We start from the raw sequence: 22,254 nt of genomic DNA on the forward strand, positions 1-22,254 counted from the left end.
TGACAAATGGGCCCAATGATAAGGGTGTCCAGTGACTGAAGTGTCCAATGACAAGAGGGCCCGATGATAAGGGTTTCCAATGACTGAAGTGTCCAATGACAAGAGGGCCCGATGATAAGGGTTTCCAATGACTGAAGTGTCCAATGACAAGAGGGCCCGATGATAAGGGTTTCCAATGACTGAAGTGTCCAATGACAAGAGGGCCCGATGATAAGGGCGTCCAATGACTGAAGTGTCCAATGTCGAGAATGTCCAATGAGGGTTGTGCCCAATGGTACTTGTCCACAGATGGAGTGCCCAGTGATGGGTTATTTACAGAAAGCTGTGCCTCTTCAAGTTTTGTAATTGGAGTAAAATGATACAGGAAAGGTCACTATCTTGTTTCATCATGGAAGAATATTTTCAATTGTACAATGCTGGAAAGAAAACAGCCTTATCCAATTGAACACTGAGTCAAGCTTTTTGTAATGATTTTGATTGACGATTAAACATTTCTGTTCACATCAATGGAATGAAATTCAGAGGCAGAATATACAAAGCACCACAAACCAGGAATTAACTTTTAGCAACTGTTTTGTGGATAATAGAGTCATAGAGTCACACAGCATGGAAACAGGCCCTTCGGCCCATCTTGTCCATGCTAACTGTGTTGCTCAGCGAGTTGGTCCCACCTGACCACATTTGATCCATAACCCTCTAAATCCCCTTAGGATCTAGGAATCTTTTACATCAATGCAAACAGGGCCTCAGTTTATCCTCTCATCAGAAAGACAGCACCACCAGCAGTGTAGCTCTCTCTCTGTGCTTCACTGGAACACCTACCTGGATTGTGGCCTCAGATCCCTGACGTGAGATTTGAACACACAGCTTTCTTCCTCAGAGTGGAGAACAGTATCAACAGAACCATTGTTGGCACTGAAATAAAAGTTTAGCATCTTTGCCAATTCCTATTTCTACAAGCCAGACTAATCAAACAAACTAACAACATCTTCTTTAGCTAGTTATTTGTTTCTACATTATTCAAGATAACAAGCAGATTGATTAAAAGGATGAACATCAATCAATTAAAGGGAACCCCTTCAGGACAGCACTGCTCCATGTGACAGAAAATAGCTACTATAAAGTAATAACAAAATGTAATCAGGATTAATAAGTAATTCAAATTAGCAAGAATACCCAGTATTTGCAGGCTTTTGATTCACCTTCAGTGAAAGTATATTAAATCTGTTCATAAATAGCAAAATAAAAGCAGATTAACAGGAAAAGAAAACCAGCAAAAACACTGCTGCAATTATTTTTCTAGGAGATCGTTGTGGCTCTCACAGCAAATAAAACCTGTCGTTCAATAGCACTTGCTTTTTATTCACTCACTGCATTTGCTGTCAGCTATAGCTTGTTTGGTAGCATTACTCTTGTTTCAAACTCAGTGGATTCTGGATCAGTGCGCAATACATTTGTAGACACAATGCTGGAATCTGGAGCAAAAAACAAACTGCTGGAGGAACTCAACGGGTCGAGCAGCATCCGTGGAGGGAGAGGGATGGTCCCTTTGCCTCTACAGATGCTGCTTGACCCGCTGAGTTCCTCCAGCAGTTTGTTTTTTACACTATATATTTGTGCCAGTGCATTGTATGATACCTCTGTTAAAATCAATGGAATGCATTTCCGAGGCAGACTGCAACTGACTGACATAAGCCCTTTGAATGATGAGCCCTGGGGCCCTGTGTCAGGTGATGGGAAAGATCCCTTGACAACATTTCAAGGAAGACCTAATGACTCATCGCGGATTTCCTGGGGCTCATATTAATCCTTTGCCTAATAACACACACCAAAAAAAAATGATTAACTGATTGTAAGCTTTTTAAAGTTTGTGGGATCTTACTGTGCACAGATTAACCTGGAGTGGATACATTTCCTTCAACTGCCATTAACATAGAACAGTACAGCACAGGAACAGGCTCTTCGGCCCACAATGTCTGTGCCGAACATGATGGCAAATTAAACTAAATCTCTTCTGCCTGCATGTGATCCATATCCCTCCATCCCTGCCCATGAACCCTTGTTATTCCTTTCTTATCTTGCACTATTTATTTTTGTAATTTATAGTAATTTTATATCTTTTGCTACCACAAAACAACAAATTTCACATCATATAAATCAGTGATAATAAAAATCTGGTTCTGATTCTGATTCTGTCTAAAAGCCTCTTAAATGCCACAATCATATCTGCTCCCAAAACTATTGTATCTCCTTCCACTGCAATCAGATTTTCTCACATTACAGCAGAGAGTACACTTCAGGAGCATGTCATTGGCTGTGAACCTCCTTGGGGTGTCCTGAAGGGAAAACCTTTCCCCTTCATTTATTACTTTTACTAAATACGATGGCTTGAGGAAATTGTAGTTGTAATAAACTGCTTGCTTAGGTAACTGAGAATTGGAGCAGCAAGGCAGCCCCACAGGATGGATTCCAACACTCTTGACCTATTCAACTCTCTCCCAACAGATGTTTGGGGAGCAGACTGAATCAGTTTCCTGAAGATCCCCACCTGTTTCAAGGGTTGGGTCTAGGTTACATGGAGACTGCCAGTCAATAACTGGGAAGAGGGATAAAAGGTTAAACTTGTAGATCAATGAGCTTTCTTCAAACCTGATGAAAAGTGCTGATGTAATATCATTGACCTCAGGTGTTGTTTCTCTCTCTGTGAAGATGTTGCCTAACTGGTGTCTGCTTTCTCTGCAAACCTGAAATGAAAGCTTCGCCTTCAGCAGTTTGCCTTGGTAATATTAAGCAACTTGCTTGGCTGCAAAGCCAGGAGAAGGCAGTGCTGTGATGGGACTGTATGTAGCCACAATGACAGGAAGACGATGGCATAGTGGATAAGAGCAGCACAGTGATACAGCTAATGGAGCCTCTGCCACACAGTTCCAGTGACCCAGATTCAGCCCTGCTCTCTGGTGCTGCCTGTGTGGAGTTTGCATGTCCTCCCTGTGACAAGTGGGTTTCCCCTCGGGGTGCTCTGGTTTCCTCCCACACCCCAAAAGCTGTGCGGTTGGTAGATTAACTGGCCACTTTGTGGGTGAGTGGTAGAATCTGGGGGGAGCTGAGAATGTGTGGAGAATAAAATATGATTAGATTAATTGGCCACTGTAACTTGTCCCTAGAAGGTAATCTGGTGGGAGTTGATGGGAATGTAGGGATAATAGTTTGCAGGGAAAATTGTTGTATAGACTCGATGGTCTGACATTGCCTCCTGTATCATATGGAAATATGAAAATATGCAATATTTATAGACTAGTAATCTACCAGCCTGGATTAATGGTCCAGAGTTCAATCCCACCAACCGAGAGAAGTTAAAATCAAATGAAGAAATAGAATCAGTATTGGTGGCATGAGGCCACTGGACTGCTGTTAAATTCTACTCACGTCCACCAGGGAAGGAAATTTGCCTTCCATATCCAGTGTAGCTTGTTAGTGACTCCTGATCCATAACAATGTGTTTGAATCTCAACTGTCTTCTGAAATGACCCAACCAGACACTCAGTCCAAGGAGAATTAAGGAATTAATTATGTATTACATGAACTGCAAAGGAATAAATAGTGTCTCCAGCTGTTGATGTTGGATAGGGAAAGGCTTCCTTTCTTCCTGCCATGATTTAGCCTGCAATGTCCAAGGTGCCACCAGCAATGGAAGTTTTACTTCTCATGGACTTAATGCCTCTGGTGGGATGGGGGAATTGACACGATAACAATAGTGCTGACCAAACGAAGTATCAAAACATGGTTTAAAACAGAACATAGAACATAGAACAGTACAGCACAGAACAGGCCCTTCGGCCCACAATGTTGTGCCGACATAGCTAATCCCTCCTACCTACAGAATGCACATCTCCCTCTATTTTCCTCTCATTCATGTGCCCATCTAAGCCCCTCTTAAATGCCCCCAATGAATTTGCATTGGGAAAATAGTGGGCATGCACAACAACAGGGCAAGGGCAGGATCAAGCCGAGCGTGGTGCCTTTCATGATTCAACAATGTGGCACTCTGCTTGCCAAGGGAGCTGATGGTTTCTGCTAAGGGGAGTGAAGTAAGGTAAAAGAACACTGTACACATAGTGAGGATAAAACTAAATAGGCAAATAATTGTTCGTCACAGGTGCAGACATCAGCAGCTGTGTGATGGGCCAATGTGTGGACTTGGCAAAGGTTATTGTTGTCAGTGTCAGGCCTGTGTAATCTGACCCATGAGCAAATAGGAGGGTTATTTAGGAGTGGTATCTGTGAACGGTCTAAACCAGAAGCAGCTTTTCATAGTCACTCTTTGCCTTCTGCTTAATAAGGAATATTCCATTTGGGATTTGCTCTTGCAGATTGTCCCAATTTTCATGGAAGTGTTCTTGCTGAATCCTACTATAGACCACCAGATAATAATCAGCATTATCTTCTGGTCATTATGATGCTTAGGCATGAGAAGTATCAGTGGGCTTTTCTCCTGCAGGTGGTACCATGGTAGTGTAGCGGTTAGCGTAACGCTATTACAGCACCAGCAACCCGGGTTCAATTCCGGCAACTGTCTGTAAGAAGTTTGTACGTTCTCCCCGTGTCTGCGTGAGTTTCCTCCGAGTGCTCCGGTTTCCTCCCACATTCCAAAGACATACGGGTTAGGAGTTGTGGGAATGCTATGTTGGTGCCGGAAGCGTGGCGACACTTGAGGGCTGCCCCCAGAGCACTCTGCGCAAAGGATGCATTTCACTGTGTGTTTCGATGTACATGTGACTAATAAAAATATTTTATCTTCTCTCATCAGTGTTGGATTTTTGTGCTTGCCTGGTTTCCACATGACTGACAAGGAGCAGGAGTGTCAACAGTCATGGGTTATATCCATCTGAGGATCCTGATCTCTGCTCCAACTGCGATCAGTTTACTCAGATCAATATCACCCCTGGGTGAATAGCTTAGGTGTTCCCATTACAAGTAGGGCTTTTTCAAATTGGACAGGATGGGGAAGGGTTAACCTATTTATAGAGACCATCTTGGAACAAAACAATGACAAATAACAATAGCAAAAGGCCAGCATTACATAACTCCTGCAGAAAGCACAATTGTCCAGAAAAATGGGTCACCTCAGTTGATGTGAAAGACACACTTGCATTTCTATAGTCTTGATGTAAGGTCTTGACCTGAAATGTTGACCATTCCTTTGGCTCCACAAGTGCTGCCTGACCTGCTGAGTTCTCCAGCAGTTTGCTTCTTGCACTTCTGTCACATTTATCCCAAAACACTTTTGAAACCATTGAAGTGTTTTTGCTACTTTAATGCAGGAAGCTTGCTGGGCAGCTTGTGCAGAGAAAGCTCCCACCATTTCAGATACAGAGCAGCAGAGTTGGGGTTCTTCCACCTTGGAGCAAGGATTGAGAGGAGAATTGATCAAGATGCACAAGACTGGGTATATACCCGGAAGCTGTTCTTATTAAAACAGCTTTAAAGTTCTGGGGATGTGAGACAAAACATTTTTTTGTGTTTGTGGAAACTAATTATAATCTGGAACCCACAGCATGCAAATGTTGTGAATTCAGAGTCAGTCAGGACCAGATAGTCATTTGAGGGGAAATAATTTTCTTACAGTGGGGGAACTACTGGGGGAATGGAACTAATGCAACTTAAGAGCCAGTATTAGGTCAATAGGCTGAAAGGCCTTCTTCTGTTTCATAACAATTCCCTGATTCCACAAACAACATTGTGGTAGTGGCCAAATAGCTTGTTTCAGTGATGATGCATGATGTGTAATTATTGATCAGGTCACCAGGAATACCATCCCTGCCCTTCTTTGAAATTAGGGTAATTGATTGTGGACTTCAGGAAGGGGAAGTCAGGAGAACACACACCAGTCCTCATTGAGGGGTCAGCGGTGGAAAGGGTGAGCAGCTACAAGTTCCTGGGCATCAACATCTCAGGGGATCTATCCTGGGCCCAACACGTTGTTACAATCATGAGGAAGGCATGCCAGCAACTCTACTTCATTAGGAGTTTGAGGAGATTCAGTATATCACCAAAGACTCTTACAAATTTCTATAGATATACAGTGGAGAGCACTCTGACTGGTTGTATCACTGCCTGGTATGGAGGCTCCAATGTGCAGGATCGAAAGAGGCCTCAGAGGGTTGTTGGCATCCATCATAAAGGACCCTTGCCATCTGAGACATGCCCTCTTTGTGTTACTACCATCAGGGAGGAGGTACGGGAGCCTGAAGACCCACACTCAACGTTTCAGGAACAGCTTCTTCCCCTCCGCCATCAGATTTCTGAACGGTCCATGAACCCATGAACATTACTTCATCATTCCTTCTTTCTGCACTATTGATTTATTTTTATAACTTAAAGTAATCTTTATGTCTTTGCACCGTATTGCTACCGCAAAACAACAAATTTCACGTCATTTAAGTCAGTGATAATAATCTGATTCTGATCCTTTTACAAGGAGCTGGGAGAATAGTCAGGCTTCAGTCAACATCTTATCTGAAAGCCCCACTCTTAACAATGCCGCACTCCATCAAGTATTGGCTTTAAGTGTTTGTGCTCGAGTGTCTAACTAGGATTTGAACTCTGGGTTGTCAGACTCAGAGGTGAGAGTGCTAACCACAAGTCCACAGAAATGCACCCTCTCCATCCACAAAACTGTCGACAGTTTCAGAACAACATTTCCTTGTACTATAAAGTCAGACCAACTTCCTTTCTAGGGTGCATCAAGGATCTAACTTTGCAGCACACTGACAAATGCAATGAACTAGAAGTTGCAGCTTTTGGAAGATTACATATTTAGAAGCTATTGATACATTATACACCACCTGATCAAAGAGACAGCGGTGAATGCAAATTCAGCTATTGCACACCCCTTGTTGAATTCAGTTCCTACCTGCCTCAAGGTCGGTGACAGTTGTCACTTTATAGTCAAATATATGAAATAATTCACAAGCTTTTTCATTGTCTCATGGCTAGATTGCTAACAGGATATACTGCTCTGCATATGCTCTGTGGTGACTTCCTGGGCTCAAACCATTGACTATTCTTGTGTTAATGTGGCCAAGCTATAGCACCTGGCTTTGTTTTTTGTCTCAAAGCAATTTAATAAATTGGGTGCATGTGGAAGAGCTGTTTATTTGGCTGAAATTGTTAATTCCAAAGGCTCGTATGCAGATACTGAGCACAGTATTACCAGCATCAGGAACAAAGAGCATTCCTTAGTGGCATGTTAATGAAACCGATGTGGATCGGGAGCAACGTTTAAGGGGATTTGCGTGCACTTTGCGACTGAACTCACAAAGAATGGGCAAAGTTTACAGGATCATGGAAATTTATGATTCGGGGAAAAGCCATTGGGCCCATCATGTCCAAACCAGCCCGAAATGGAGTGATTTAAGTTAATCGCATTTCCCAACTCTCGCTCTGTTGTCCTGTAGCTTGCCTTGAAGTGTTCATCTACGTAATTTCCAGTCGAGGAATCTTTCTGCTCCACCACCCATTATGCCACTCTTTGGGTGAAAATTACAACTTCTGATCCCTCTCCCTCTGATCTTTTATCCATTAACTTAAATCCATGCCCTCTAGTTATTGACCTATCTGGCAAGGGAGATGGGTCTTTCCTCATAATTGTACACAGTTCTGCTAAAGATCCCCTCCGTCTCCCTTGATCCAATGAAAAGAACCCCAGCCTGGACAGTTTCTCCTCATAACTATAATTCTCCAATCCTGGCAACATCCTCAAATTTCTGATGCATCTCACCAGTGCTACCACATCCTTGCTGTAAAAAAGTGACCACCACTGTAGCCAGCTGTGGCTTAACTTGTGTTTTAGCACCTCCCTGAACTTGAACTCTACTGCTCAACCAATAAAGGTGCATGGAGACAGAAACTCTTCGCCACATCTAAAAAGAACCTTGATGAAAACTTGAGGTGCCATAACTCATGGGGTGAAGACTCGGAAAATGGTTTTAATATAAAATGAGGCACACCTGCGGCTCTACTTTGTTGGGAGTTTGAGGAGATTTGGAATGTCACCAAAGATTCTCGCAAAATTTCCATAGATGTACAGTGGAGAGCTTTTTAACTGGTTGCATCACAGCCTGGTACGGAGGCTCCAATGCACACGATCGCAAGAGGCTGCAGAGGGTTGTAGGCTCAGCCAGCTCCATCACGGGCACAACCCTCTCCGCCATCGAGGTATTGTCAAGAGGCGGTGCCTCAAGAAGGCAGCATCCATCACAAAGGACCCTCAACATCCAAGACATGCCCTCTTCTTGTTACAACCGTCAGGGAGGAGGTACAGGAGCCTGAAGATCCACACTCAATGATTCAGAAGCAGCTTCTTCCCCTCCTCCATCAGATCTCTGAACAGTCCATGAACACTACCTCATTATTCATTTTTATTTGCTCTATTGATTTTTTGTAATTCGTAGTAATTTTATGTCTTTGCACTGTACTGCTGCTGCAAAACAACAAATTTCACGTCGTATAAGTCAGTGATAGTAAATCTGATTCTGATTCCATTTTAGCCAATTTGAACACAATGGGCTGAATGGCCTCTTTCTATGATACAAATATCTATGATCCTATGAGCCTTCTTATCTATCCGCCTTACTAACTCCAGGGAACTGTGTATATGCATTCCAAGATCCCCCTGTTCCTTTACACCTGTTTGTATTCTACTATTTATTGTGCATCTTCAATCCACTCGTAAATAGAGGTTGGCTTGCCTCAGGTTTGGCAATCTAAAAACAGCAACTTGACTAATGGAAACTCTATGGCATTAAAATAAATAACAGTTAGCTGTATCAACTAATTATTCCTGCTGCTCTAGCACCCACTGGTCATGGAAAGCCTCAAGTGTACCAGCAGACTACACATATTCCTTCTCCAAGCTTGACAGAAGTAATGTTAAGAGTGTACTGCCCCACAGGGGCTAACCTGGAACTAGGAGGCTTATTTTCAAAGAGGTCACCCAGTTAAAGTGGAGACAAGGAAGAATTTCTTCCTCCTTAGGGGGTGCAATCTTCTCCTTCCTCTGACAGAGTGCAAATCTTTGAGATTATCTAATTTAGCGACCTGTAGCAGCTGAGTCACTGATTAAATGCAAGGTTAACATAGGTAGAGCTTTGGACTATAATGGAGTCCAGGGTTATGGAGAAACTCTCTTTCAACCTTCCCTGCCAGTAGAAGGTAGCTTAATTTTACACTGCGTGCATTACGACAATCAGGTGTATGAACATAGTTCCAAATAAGTTTGGTGGAGTTATCACCGGTACTTTTGAACACAGGTTTATGATCAAATTAATGCTCATGTTAAATCACTGTTTGGCAATACCACAAGCTTAATGGAGACGTCATATTTTTACAATTGTAAAGTAACTTTCTTGTTGTGACCCTTACAATCCCAATACATCCCATTCCAAAGGGCATTGGAACTAATCGGCAGGTGACTGAAAGGACAACAGATGGAAATCCTTAAGGTGATACAAGTTTACCCGGGCAGGTGGAGGACAGCTCCAACACCTATTCTATATCTGGGCAGGTAGAACTGGGCAGCTTCCAAACCTGTTCTAGAACTTGGCAGATGGAAGTGGACAACTCTCACATTTGTTCTAGAGCTCAGTGGGCAAATGGTAGCTTCTACATTTGTTCCAGAACTGGGCAGATGAATGACAGCTTCCACGTCTGTTCTAGAACTGGGTAGTTTACAGGTAGAAGATAGGTCCCACATCTCTGCTCCCGCTACTTCTTTGAACAACAAGTTGCAGCGCGAAACTGGTAATAGCCACTGAACTATTAGGAACGTCTTACATTTTCAATCATAATTTCTTAATTGTAGAGCACACCAATGCTTTCAGATCATTTATGCAAAATGGAAATATTACAAACAGATTTCAGTGAATTATAAAGCAATAATCCAATCCAGTGTGGGGTCTAGGAACAACATCAGGAACCATTACAGCATCACTAAAACAATTTATATTCACCATCTAAACCCCAGCTGGATGAGCAGCAATAGTTATTGAGTGTAACCTCAATTCTGCATTCTTTTGAAATCTGCTTCTTATAGTCAATGTTTCATTCTTGTTAGGGTTCAGTGCTGATGTGACTGAACTGAGGATGTATTGATTTTTTGATCTTGACTAGAAAGGGAATTGGATTTGTGACACAGAATTTGAAGATATGTTGAGCATTATTGGGTTGTACATTGCAATGACTTACCGAAAATTCACACTCTCATTCATTAGTGAAAATAACATTCATACAGTAGAGTTGTTCCTTTGGAAATAGCAACTCAGATCAATTCTGTTTAAAGAGACCTCTAGCCACAACATTTAATTCACTTATTGGACTTTCAATTTATTAGGAGTTCAATGTAAAATATGCATTAACATGTTTTGTTGGTCCCTAATTGCTTATTCAATAAAGAACCACGCCTACCAGGAAGGTGCTGAAGGCCTTTCCTGAAGGATGCTGGATTAGACAATCTCCGCTAATTGCATGGCACACATGCTCCTGAATCACAGGTTCAAATCTTCTCAATACCTAACCACATGATCTGAAGTCAAGTCAACATCGAGTTTATTGTCATCTGCACAAGTACATGTATGCACAAGTGTAATGAAAAACTTCCCTGCAGCAGCATCACAGGCACAGAGCATCAGTTAAGCAGCATTCACAAGAAACACATAAATTAAAGATAACGTACACAATTTTAACAAGAAAAATTACAACAAAAAAAAGTCTGTTTTAGTGTAATGTGATCAAAGTGGTCATAATAGAGAAACAAAGGACTGCAGATGCTGGAATCTAGATGAAAAACACGATGATGCTGGAGGAACTCAGCAGGCCAGGCAGCATCCGTGGAGAAAAGCAGGCGGTCAACGTTTCAGGTCAGCAACAAAGTGTGGCTATACTGAGGTAGTGATTAGGGTTGTGCAGGTTGGTTCAAGAACCGAATGGTTGAAGGGAAATAGCTGTCCCTGAACCTGGTGGTGTGGGACTTCAGGATTCTGGACCTCCTGCCCAATGGTAGCTGCGAGAAGATGGCATGGCCCAGATGGTGGGGATCTTTGATGATGGATGGTGCCTTCTTGAGGCAGCACCTCCTGTAGATACCACCAATGGTGGGGAGGGACGTGCCTGTGATGTATTGGGCTGAGTTCACAACTCTCTCCAGCTTTTTATGTTCCTGTAAATTCAAATTGCCATACCAGACCATGAGTCAAGCAGTCAGGATACTTTCAATAGACCACCTGTAGAAGTTTGTTAGAGTGTTCCGTGACAAGTCAAACCTCCTTAACCTCCTAAGTAAAGATGCAGGCATACCTTCCTTGTGATTGCATCAATGTGCTGGGGCCAGGACAGGTCATCTGATGTGTTAACGCCCAGGAATTTAAAGCTGCTGACTCACTCCACCGCCGATCCCCCAATGTAGACTGGCACATGTTCACCCTCCTTCCCCTTCATGAAGTCAATAATCAGCTCTTTATTTTTACTGATGCTGTGCGAGGGGTTGTTGTTGTGGCTCCACTCAACCAGGTGTGCTACCTCGCTCCTGTACACTGACTCATCACCACCTAGGCTCCCTAATTAAGCACCACCTTTCAAACGAGGATAACACCCAGTCTGCTCACTCAGATGTACATAAAAGTTCCAAAGAAGAATGGGAGATTCACAGCACTAGCCAATATTTGTTGTTCAATCAACATCAATAATAAAAAATATATAACAGCAGCTAAATGCAGGAAATACTCAGCAGGTCAGGCAGCATCTGTGGAGAGAGAAAAACAGAGTGAATGTCTCAGGTTCATAAAACTTCAACAGAAATCGAAGAGTTAGAGAAAAGACGGAGGGAAAGGCAGGATGGGAGGACAGACAAAAAGAAGATTTGTGACAGGATGGAAGGTAGGAAAGATTAAATGGTGAAAGGAACAACAGCGCAAGGCAAATCGGGATCCTAATGGGAGAAGGAAGGAAGATTGGGTCTAGGGGCAGTGCAATTGCAACAGCAGAACCATTCCCTGAAACTGTTGAACTTAGCATTATGCCTAGAAGGCTGGAAGATGAAGAGATGCTGTTTCTTTTGTTTACATTGCTATTTGTTGGAACAGTTGTCAGAGGCCAAGGGCAGAGAGGTTGGGAGTGGGAGCGGGATGGAGAATTAAAGTGACATTTTACTTCATCAGAAAAGACGCAGTAATGGGATTTAATCAGGGAGTTGTACAAGGCTATTATGCAAATATCTTTAATTGTCAGAGATCATTTGCAAAACCCAAACAATGTTGAAACTGTTTTTAATTTCATGTCATTTTGCTCAAACGTATAACTAAAAATTGCAGCCAATCTGAATGCACGGTGTAGCCTACGTGGCAAAGCAGATAAAAGCATTGTATTGACGTTAATAAACATAATGGAATAAACAGATGGTTTCTGGATCTTTAATTGTTATTTATTAAATTAAAATTTGCAATTTTCTTCTGCAGTTTGAGTAAAACCTACTCAAAATAATAAATAGATACAGTAAACCTTAAAAGGTGATTCTCCCAAAGCCTGTAACGGGAGGCACTGCCTGAGATCAGACTCTGTAATGAGTGCAATGCTGAACAGCTGTAACCCACTGCGTGAGAATGTGCATTAGATGTATGTGGAAAGTAAATATATTCCTCACTTACATGAGGTCTGAAACCAAGCACTCTGCATGTTCTCCGCTTACATCTTGGTGTTAAACTCTTCAAAATTCGGTCACAAGTTACATGCCACAAAGACCTGGCAGTTGTCTTGTCGCACAGCTGTGGAAAGTCTTTGCAGTTCATACCTGCAAAACATACCACTCATGTCAGATAAATCAGTGATGCCAGACCTAACACTCCGTAACCACCCCCATTCTTGGCAGCTTGATGGACCATGTAGCGTTCACACACTACAACAAGACTATGACCTCAATACAAGTGTATGTAATGATGATACATAACGCCCCTGAAGAACCTGCAGCCTCCTGCAATAAGGCAAGAAGTACACAGGAAAACAGCTTGTATTGCACATTCTGAGCTATCTTTAAACTGCACCAGAAATAGCTTCAGTTATCTGTCCAATGCATATCTACACTCCATAAAAATCTTTGTTTTCTTTTCTATTCTTGTAGTTGGAGGCTATTTTTACACGAGCCCAATGAATAATCTGTTTGCTATTTGTATTTATTCACTTATCAAAACCAGGCATTTTGAAGGAAAGTGTTTGGAAATGTTTTCTATACTTTTTTCTTAAACCTAATTGAATAATTCTCAAAATGCATTTCCATAGTATCGAAGTTACTTCAGTTAGTTTGGGAAATTGAATAAATTCTAATATTGTGGGCGGAGGTTGAGCTGGTATTATGGTTGGACTCTAAAGGGGGAGATACACTGGCCTGGAAATTCAGCTTTGGAAAAAACAGTGACAACTGAAGTATACTACATGGCAGATTAAGTTCACAATTTTCCACCCAGGTCCTCGATGTATCTGACACCAAAACAAATGGAGGCACCAGGTAAATGCCGTGGTGTTCTCTGTCCCACAACATATATCTGAGCACCATTTCCCAACTACTTTAGCAACTCCATGAGCCCCATAGGCTGCTCATATAGAAGCAGGTTCAAACACATTCAGTTACACCTCCATTTTATTCCCATGATTGTTTTCAAACTCCTTAATTGAGTATTAGAATCATACAGCATGGAAACAGGCCCTTCAGCTCAACTGGTCCATGCCAAATCGGACTAGCTTCCCATCTAAGCTAATCCCATTTGCCCATATATTGCCTCTAAACCTTTCCTATCTATGTACCTGTCCAAGTATCTTTTAAGCGTTGTTAATGTACCTGCCTCAACCACTTCCTCTGGCAGCTCGTTCCATATACTGACCACCCTCCGTGTGGAAAACATTGCCCCTCAGATTCCTAATGCCCTCACCCTCCATCTTAACTTAACCACTTTTTCCAGCCCAACGTACCTGTGCCTTTCCAATTCTGACCTCTTGATCATCAATGAATTTAATCGCACCACGATTAGTAGTTGTGCCAGCAGCTGCCAGGGTCCTAATTCCCACCTCAGTCTTTCCAACTTTCTACTATTAAGACTTTCGTTAAAATCTACCTCTTTCACCAAGCTTTTTGTACTCTGCCCTAACATTTCCATTTAGGATACCATGTCAAAATCTGCTTGATAATGGTCATGTGGGAAAAACCTTGGAGGTGTATTGCTAACTAAAGGGGCTATACAAATGCAGATGCTTTTGTTGTTGACTCACTTCCATTGACCAGGTAACTTAGGATCACATAATCGCAGAATCTGATATCATACAAGCAAGTGGGACAAACAAGTTACTAGTAAAAGGACAACAATGCCAAAGCAAACTGCAAGATTAACAGCAGTATTTATCTGATTTACAAACCCTGCCAAGTCCTGAGCTCATTTTCTAAAAAACCTTCAACTCAGTCAAGCTTTCCAGTAAAAGAACACAAGTTTGGATTGTTGGATTGAGATTGTCTTGGCCCAAGTTTAACCCAGCGCTCAATTACTTCTTAATCAGGGGTTATAACATCAGTATAGCATGGAGGATTTCCTGCATTGTCAGGGAAACCATCTTTTGGAGGAAATTTTAGTCTCGAGCTGAGTTCCAGTGGATAGGAAGCATATTCTGGCACTATTCAAAGAAGAACTAAGGGGTTGGTTCATCTCTGGCATCACTGATAGAGATCAATATGTCGAGTAATTCATAGCTTTTTTAAGGGATTATACTCTGTGCAAATCTACACAATAGCAGTGATGACGTCAGCTTCTACAGGTTTTAGGGGTTGCAATAGGTAAACAATAGCATCAAATATTTTTGATCCATATAATGCTTTTACTTGATCATAAATATCTCAAAGTGCTTCACAGGAGAGTTAACAAACAAAAGGTAATTGGTTCCAAGCCTTTAAGAGAATATTAAGGCAAATATGCAAATTAAAGCAAATGGGCAGGCACGGTAGTGCAGCGGTTAGCGTAATGCTTTACAGCGCCAGCGACCCGGGTTCAAATCCGGCCACTGCCTGTAAGGAGTTTGTACGTTCTCCCCGCGTCTGCATGGGTTTTCTCCAGGTGCTCCGGTTTCCTCCCACATTCCAAAGATGTACGGGTTAGGAAGTTGTGGGCATGCTATGTTGGCACTGGAAATGTAGCGACACTTGTGGGCTGCCCCCAGAACACTCTACGCAAAAAGATGCATTTCATTGTGTGTTTCAATGTACACGTGACTAATAAAGATATCTTAATCTTACCTTAAATAGCTTAAAGCTTGTACAAAGAGTGAGACTGTAAGGAGTTCGTTAATGTAGAAAGACAGGGAGAGGTGCTGGGGGGTTGAAATCGAAAGCTTTGGACCTTGACAGTTGAAGACACTGCCAGCAGTGATGGAGAAACTAATTCGATACTATGCTTAGTAAAGTAACAATTTAGAATGGATAGAACAGCTGGAGGAGATTACAGAGGTAGGGAAGGGTGAGACCATGGGAGCAATTGAAAACCGGATGAGAGATAATGAGTGATTGGGATGTAGGGTTTTGGATGACCTCAGTTTACAGAGAGAAGAATGATGGAGGTTACCCAAAAGAGCATTGGAATAGTCAAAGCTAAAGGGATGGGTAGAGGTGTCATCAGCTGAGGTGTTGGTGGACAGGTGGGGTTATAGAGGTGGAAATAAGTGCTCTTAGTGGTGGTGTGTATTTTAAAGAGTAGTCACCGTTGTGATGTAGGAAATAGATGTAGGATTCTCGCTGCCTTGGTAAAGCAGCCAACATAACCAAAGACCCTTCCCACCCCAGACGTTCTCTCTTCTCCCCTTTCCCATCGGGCAGAAGATACAAAAGCTTGAAAGCACGTACCACCAGGTTCAAGGACAGCTTCTATCCCACTGTTATAAGACTATTGAACGGACCTCTTAGGATGGACTCTTGACCTCACAGTCTACCTCATCATGGCCCTTGCACCTTATTGTCTGCCTGCACAGCTCTTTCTTTGTAACTCTAACACTATATTCTGCATTCTGTTATTGCTTTTCCCTTGTACTACATCAATATGCTGATATGATCAAATGATCTGTGTGGATAGCATGTAAAACAAAGTTTTTCACTGTACCTTGGTACACATGACAAAAATAAACCAGTTTACCAATAAACCAATTTACCTTTGAGGAAATAGTTTGGACGTAGCAATGATATGATGACCAGTTAATCTTTTCTTTTGACCTCAACTCAAAGTCAACAATGGCACCAGGGTCAGTCAGAGAGAGCTGCCAAGAGTAGAATGGTGTCAGGAATAAACATCAGGCTTCATTCTTCCCATTGTATAGTTGGAGGGAATGTTGGGATAGTCTGACAATTGGAGAAACATTATATAATTCCACATTTTTCATTCCCATGAGCCACGCCATTACTGTCCTGAATTTACACATCGCATTTACAGACAGCCACATGTGTTGTGTAGGTGTACAGAGCAGGTGCAAAAGGTGTCCATTGCATGCCAAAAGATGACCTTATAATGTGTATGACACCATCATATTGATCCTGATGCAGGGTCTCGACCTGAAACATCGACAATTCTTTTCCCCCCACAGATGCTGCTTGACCCGTTGAGTTCCTACAGTAATTTGTTTTTTGCTCCAGATTAAAGAATATGCAGTCTCTTGTGTTGCCATCATATTGATGTCAATCAACACCTCACAGTTAGTTCCAGTAAAAACAAGATTTTCTGGATCCATAATTTAACAAAAGCCACAAGTTTTTCCTCACCTAGTTACCCATGATACAGGCGCTAGTGTCCCATGATACAGGAGCCAGAAGACCCATGATACAGGAGCTAGTGTCTGAAAATCAATATAAAAGATACTCGGTTGCTCATTTGGCAGCAGAACCTAAGTAAAACGTGTTAAACACGCAACTTAAGTGTATCCCTGTCACTGTTCTTGGAAAATTAGCTGCAGTGTACTGAACTCTTCCAAAAAGACCAGGAAATTCAGGGACATTTTCGAAAAAGACAATCTTTCCCTATCACCTTTCACAACCTCTGTACGACCCATAGGACTTTATAAGGTATTTGTTGTGAGGCAGGAAACAGAAAAACTAGTTTGGACACAGCAATGTGTTGATGACCAGTTAATCCTTTCTTTTGGAAATATTAATTGAGGGATAAACATTGGCTGGAACACCTGCTTGTATCAGCGATTCTAAATTAGGACTGAACAGATGGAGATTTGGTGCATTAGAACTCTTTACTTGGATCAGGGACACCTGTCTGCACCTGACTGTGTATATATCTTCTTACCATTTTAGGCTATAACGTTAATATGCTGAATTCATTGTACAAACCTTACCATTCTAAACACTGAAGGCAGAAACCGGTCAGGTGGTGTAACAAAGGCAGAGTGAAGGGTAAGATCTGAGCCCGTATATGGACTTGCTGTAGAAAGTCACTAAAGGACACAGGAGAGGAGAGATATTTGGCCCTTTGAGTCTCCTCTGGGTCTTTCAAAGAATGATTCAGACATTTCCACTTTTTCACTTCTTCCCCACAACAGATTGGCCAATTATGGAAATTAACTATTGCGATGGCTCCACGTCTTTAGTCATCGATTTGTACAGCATAGAAACAGGCCCTTCAGCCCACCATGTCTGTGCTGGCCAGCATGCCCGTCTATTCTCATCCCACCTGCCTGCATTAACTCCATATCCCTCTCTGCCCTGCTCATTCAAGTACCTGTCCAGACTCCTCTTAAATGTTGTGACTGTTCCACTGCCTCTGACAGCTGATTCCAGATACCAACTTTGTGTGGAAAAATTTACCCCTCAGATGCCCTTTAAACCTCCTCTCTTCCTCCCTCCCACCTTAAACTAACACCGTCTAGTTCTAGACACCACCCATGTGATACAGATATCTACCCTATCTATGCCTCTCATAATTTTACACACCCCTGTCATGTCACCTCTCAGTTTCCTTTGCTCCAGGGAAAATAGACCCCGCCAGTCTCTCCTTATAACTCCAGCCCTCCCATCCAGGCAACATCCTTGTGAATCTTTTCTGCACCCCCTCCAGTTTTGTCACATCTTTCCTGTCTTCTAGTGGCCAGAACTGTGCACAATACTCCAAGTGCAGCCTAACCAACATTTTGTACCACTGTAACATCACACCCCGACTCTTGTACTCAGTTCCTTGGCCAATGAGGGCAAACATGCCCTATACCTTCTTCACCACTCTGTCTACCTGTGTTGCCACTTTCAGAGAGCTCGGTACTGTCATGATGATCTCCCTAGTCAATGATGCAACTGCTCCACCTCTCTTACCCCCACGTCACACCGGAAGCATCAATACCCTGGGACATTGAGATGCCAGTCCTGCCCATCCCTCAACCATGTCTCCATAATAGCTGAAGTATCGCAATCCCATGTGCTCGTCCAATCTCTGAGTTCATCAGCCGAACCTGCCTTGAAGCAGAAGGATAAAAGAATCTTCTTTCCTTAAGTTAGATTTAGTATGCTGAGTTTCATTTTAAAAGAATTTAATTTTAGAAATCTTTGAGCACACCATTTGAAAAAGATCCAAATCACGTCACAATCCATAGCAGACTAATGATCTGTTCTCAGACAGAGGTAGGTTTCATCATGGAGTCACAACAGGCCCTTCAGCCCATTGAGTCCATGCCAACCATCAACCACCCATTTACAAATCCTATCCCATTCTATTTTTCTCACATTCTCATCGGCTTCTCCCCCCCCCCCCACCAGATTCTACCCCCTGCCTTTGTACTGGGAAGAATTTACAGCAGCTAATTAACCTGCCAACAAGCACATCTTTGGGATGTGGTTGAGGAAACCCATTCAGTCACAGGTTGAACATGCGCAAGCTCCACACGGACAGCGCCCATGGTGAGGATTGAACCTGGGTCTCTGCCACTGTGAGGCAGCGGCTCTACCAGCTGCAACACCATGCCATCCTCATCTTTCATAGTCACAAGTGTTTTCAGTCATTCCAATGTAAACATGGTGCATCAATCTTCTCAGTAAAGCAAATATTCTTTTGCAGCAAGCAGCTCTTTTGCTAAAGAGAAATCAGTGGTTCTCTTGTTCCTCCTCTGTCTCTGGCTCCCTGAGGAATTTATCATCAAACATATGTGGTGGAAAAAATCCCTATCAGTTCATTTAGCAGCTTCAAGCCACATATAGAACATTATAACGAGCAGTGTTAATTACTACACTTCAGCCCTGGCAGGAATGTGGAGGAAATTAGTTTTCCTTTTAAAGTTTATTGATCATGCACTTGACAGGAAGATCAGGGTGTTGTGATTTCTTATTAGTGTTAACTGGACTGACATTTCAAATTCTTCACCAAGTAAGTCAGGTTTTTGAAAGGCATAAGGGATTAGGCAAAATATATGCAAAACTGTGCTTGAATTTCTCAGTTGAAGCATAAAGAATTAGTTTAAAATTTTGTAAGCAAATTCTAGCCTCCATGGGACTCAGCACTGGAAAAACAAATGTGAAAATTCTACCTGATATTCCCCATGTTTTCAAGATGATGGGATTGGAATTAAACAAAGGATTTCCCCTCCTAAAAAAGGTTACATTCCCCCATCCTGAAGGCATTGGCTTAGTAAAGTTTGCAGCACTTTGAGGATGTACATACAACTAATAAAGAAATCTTATCTATCTTCATGTGTTTAGAAAAGCATAGACTTATCAGGAATAGTCAGCATAGTTTTGTGTGTGGGAGGTCATTTTTTATCCAGTAAATTGGTAAACTGGTTTATTATTGTTGCATGTACTGAGGTACAGTGAAAAATGTGTCTTGCATGTTGTCCATACGGATCATTTCATTACAACAATGCATTGAGGCAGTACAAGGGAAAACAATAACAGAATGCAGAATAAAGTGTTACAGTCACACAGAAAGTGCAGTGCAGGCAGACAATAAGGTGCAAGGTCATAACGAGGTAGATTATGAGGTCAAGAGTCCATTTTATCATACTGGGGACCATTCAGAAAGCTGGTACGTGCTTTCTGGCTTTTGTATCTTCTGCCCGACGGGAGAGGGGAGAAGAGAGAATGTGGGGTGGGTGAGGCTATTGATTATATTGGCTGCTTTACCGAGGCAGCGAGGTGTAGATAGAGTCCATGGAGAGGAGGCTGGTTTCCATGATGTGCTGAGCTGTGTCCACAACTCTCTACAGTTTCTTACGGTCACGAGCAGAGCAGTTGCTGTGATGCATCCGGATAGGATGCCTTCTAGGGTTCATCAATAAAAATTGTTGAGGTTCAAAAGGGGATGTGTCAAATTTCTTCAGCCTCCTGAGGAAGTAGAGGCACTGGTGAGCTTTCTTGACCGTGGTGCCTATGTGGTTGGGCCAGGACAGGCTATTGGTGACGTTCACTCCTAGGAACTTGAAGCTCTCAACCCTCTTGACCTCAGCACCATTGAGGTAAACAGGAGAATGTACACTACCCCCCTTCCTGAAGTCAATGACCAGCTCTTTTGTTTTGCTGATGTTGAGGGAAAGGTTGTTGTTATATACTTAATTGAGTATTTTGAGGAAGTGATGAAGATGATTTATGAGGGGAGGAAAGTGTTTATTGTATTCATTGACATTAGTAAAGTTTTTGACAAGGTCCCTCATGGTGGCTGATCCAGAAGATTAGGACACATGGGGTCCATGGAGAGTTGGTAAATTGGATTCAATATTGGCTTGACCGTAAAAGATGGAGGGTAGCGATGGACGGCTGTTATTCTGGCTGGAGGTTTATGACCAGTGGCGTTCCACAGGGATCGGTGCTGTGGCCGCTGTTGTTTGTGATATATTTAAGTGATCTGGGTGAAAACGTAGGCGAGCTGATTAGCAAGTTTGCAGATAACACAAATCTTGGTAAAGTTGTGGAGAGTGCGAAAGGTTGTCAAAGGAATCAGTGGGATACAGACCAGTTGGAAATGTGAGCAGAGAAATGGCAGAGGGTGTTTAATCTGGACAAGTGTAAGGTGTTGCTGTTTGTGAGGTCAAATGCAAGAGGAAAGTATACAGTAAGTGACAGGACCCTGGGGAGCATTGATATACAGAGGGATCTAGGGTTCAAGTCCACCTGGAGTTTTGTATGTAGTTTTCGTCTCCTTATCTCGATGTTCTTGTCATGCAGAGAGTGCAATGAAGGTTTCCCTGACCAATCTCTGAGATGGCAGGGTTGACATACGAGGAGAGATTGGGTTGGAAGGACATTCCCGTTGGTTGGAGAGTCCAGGGACAGACATGGCAGGATATGGGTTATGCTATTTCGAGCGACGATCAGGAGAAACTTATTCATCCAGAGGGTGTGGATCTCTGGAATTCTCTACCACAGCAGGCAGTGGAAGTCAATTATTTCCAGAAGATAGATATATTTCTTAATATGAAAGAGATCAAGGGATATTGGGAGAAGGAAGGGACAGGGTACTGAAGTGTTGGATGGTGGAAGAAGTAATGAGTGGATCTGCAGAGAGCACCTTGCAATGAGTCGCCACACTCCTGTGCAATCTTCCTCTGTAGCTGTTACACTTTATTCTGCATTCTGTTATTGTTTTTACCCTGTACTACCTCAATGCACTGTGTAATGAATTGATCTGTATGAACAGTATCCAAGACAACTTTTTTACTGTACCTTGGTACAAGTGACAATAATAAACCAATAAGTAGCCCAAAAGGGTCAAATGGCCTCCAATTTTCCATCTTTCTATGATTCAATGGTTGTTAAAGCATCAGATTATCACTTTGTTTTTTTGCGGGAGCTTGCTGTGCACAACTTGCCTGCCATGTTTCTTGCATTCAGTGTTGGCTACACTTCAAAATACTTGTTTGGCTGCAATTTACTTTTCAGTGACTGTGAGACATGTTATATAACCGCAAACCTTTTGTTCTATCAGAAGCAGAAGGTCTGACTCATTGCTCTCCTTGTTGTTGTATTTAACGGCACTGAAACTAATTGTTGCAAAGCAGATACTGACATCAGCCAATTCAATAGAGACCAGAGCTTGCAATCAGTCTTACTAAGCATTACACTCTGCATTTACACTCTGAGCCATCAGGAAGCCTATGACTGTGATTTAATTTGTAGTCCTTGTGCGAGCATCATTTGGAGTTTTAATGCCACGAACTGCTTCACTCAGAATTAATTATCCGTCACTGATGAGCAATCATAAT

This window comes from Pristis pectinata, chromosome 22 (assembly GCF_009764475.1).
Source record: "Pristis pectinata isolate sPriPec2 chromosome 22, sPriPec2.1.pri, whole genome shotgun sequence".
Classification (NCBI taxonomy): domain Eukaryota; kingdom Metazoa; phylum Chordata; class Chondrichthyes; order Rhinopristiformes; family Pristidae; genus Pristis; species Pristis pectinata.